Genomic DNA, 2,300 nt, shown 5'->3' on the forward strand with positions numbered 1-2,300 from the left:
AGCTCCACTTCAAGACAAAAGGTAAGAAGGAATTCTATGATCATTTGTCTATGGGGCCCTATAAGTCAAGACACTGGTATGGGCACAATGTATTGGTGTCTTCTTGCTTTGGAACCCTAAAGTTAGACACTGTTGGGCTTTCAGGCCGGGTGCTTGTTTTGCACCCCAAAAGCCTATGAAGGAATAAAAATTTTATTTCTCCATGTTAAAGAATGGCACAGTACTGTAACACAGCAATGTGCTTAAAATACATAATTACACAGGCTTATTTATTAAGGCAATGGAAGGGGCAATGTTCAGCTACTTAAATCAATCAGATTTTGCTACATGGATAATAGCCTTTGCATTTTGCTATTGCACTTTGCGGTACCATAGGTACACTGTACTATTTCTGCATGAGGAGCACCAAGGCATATACAGGTGAAACTCGAAAAATTAGAATATCGTGCAAAAGTTCATTTATTTCAGTAATGCAACTTAAAAGGTGAAACGAATATATGAGATAGACTCATTACATGCAAAGAAAGATAGTTCAAGCCGTGATTTGTCATAATTGTGATGATTATGGCTTACAGCTCATGAAAACCCCAAATCCACAATCTCAGAAAATTAGAATATTACATGCAATCAATAAAATAAGGATTGTACATAGAACAATATTGGACCTCTGAAAAGTATAAGCATGCATATGAACTCAGTACTTGGTTTGGGCCCCTTTTGCAGCAATTACTGCCTCAATGCGGCGTGGCATGGAAGCTATCAGCCTGTGGCACTGCTGAGGTGTTATGGAAGACCAGGATGCTTCAATAGCGGCCTTCAGCTCTTCTGCATTGTTCGGTCTCATGTCTCTCATCTTTCTCTTGGCAATGCCCCATAGATTCTCTATGGGGTTCAGGTCAGGCGAGTTTGCTGGCCAATCAAGCACAGTAATCCCACGGTCATTGAACCAGGTTTTGGTGCTTTTGGCAGTGTGGGCAGGTGCCAAGTCCTGCTTGAAAATTAAGTCAGCATCCCCATAAAGCTTGTCTGTGGAAGGAAGCATGAAGTGCTCCAAAATCTTTGGGCAAGAATACAGGGCCCCATGATCCCCTGTTGCCCGGGGCCCCCATGAGTTGTCAGTCCGCCCCTGGCCTGTTGCATCATTTTTTCACTTTGATTTTCAGGGTGTCTTTGAATTCAGTCCTCTGTAAGTTGATCATTTTCATTTCCAACAAACGATGGAGCATCCTTACGTTCCTAACACATTACCTTGCACAACCTTTCTGATTATTTTAGAAAGTCTGAAAAACTGGGTATCAGTCCTTATATGAAAATAGAAATCAGCTTTCATTACCTCTAGCTGTAGATCACCATTTCCCATGCCAAAGTGTTGGTGAGGTCACGCATTAGAGTAACTGGTCAATAGTTAAACAAAGGAGGCCGGTCGGAGTCAGGAATTATAACAGCTGTTTGCTATTTGCATACCAGATTGCTAACATTGTGTAGGCTTCTATAAAGCTTTACTGAACATCATGTAAGCCCTTTGAGATACCCCTGATTAAATAAAAGTGGATATTTATATTCTCTCCAGAAAAAATTACTTTACATGTATGAATGTCTTTTCCTTTTGTTGCTTCTTGGCCTTTTGGCTAAGATCAAGTGTAGTATCTGTTCTTATCAAAACTGAGCTTGTAATATTTCCTCCTCCCCCCGATTCCCCACTCACGACTTTACCATTAAGATCAACAGCAAAACCATTAGTCCTTCCCCTCATGCCAGGGTGCTAGCCGTAATCCTAGACTCTGCCTTCTCCTTTGGGCCCCACATCCAATCACTGGCTAAATCCTGCCACCTCAACCTCCTGAACATTTCCAAAATCTGCCCCTTTCTGACCAATGAAACCACAAAACAACTTATTCATGCCTTGGTTTTATCCCGCCTTGATTACTGCAACTCCCTCTTCACTGGTCTACCGTTACACAGGCTATCCCCCCTTCAGTCTATTATGAACACTGCTGCTAGACTCATACACCTTACCAACCGATCAGCGACTGCTGCCCCACTCTGCCAATCCCTTCACTGGCTTCCACTAACCCAATGTATAAAATTCAAAATAATAACCACAGTTTACAAAGACATCCACAACACTGCCCCTAGCTACATTGCCAACCTCATCCGCAGATATCGCCCACTCTGTTCCTCCCAAGATATCTTCCTCTCTAGCTCCCTCATCACCTCCTCCCACGCTCGCCTCCAGGACTTCTCCAGAGCCTATCCCATCCTCTTGAACTCCCTACCACAGTATGTCCGGTCAGCCCCCA

The 2,300-nt window shown here is 43.1% G+C and overlaps 1 pseudogene; it reads left to right on the plus strand.

Annotated features, from left to right (window-relative positions):
• Nucleotides 1-1,608: 1,608 nt before the first annotated feature.
• On the plus strand, nt 1,609-1,738 carry LOC149469523 (U2 spliceosomal RNA; annotated as a pseudogene).
• Nucleotides 1,739-2,300: the final 562 nt, after the last annotated feature.

This window comes from Staurois parvus, unplaced genomic scaffold (assembly GCF_062004578.1).
Source record: "Staurois parvus isolate SC_StPar_1 unplaced genomic scaffold, SC_StPar_1.0 ptg000068l, whole genome shotgun sequence".
NCBI classification, from domain to species: Eukaryota; Metazoa; Chordata; class Amphibia; order Anura; family Ranidae; genus Staurois; species Staurois parvus.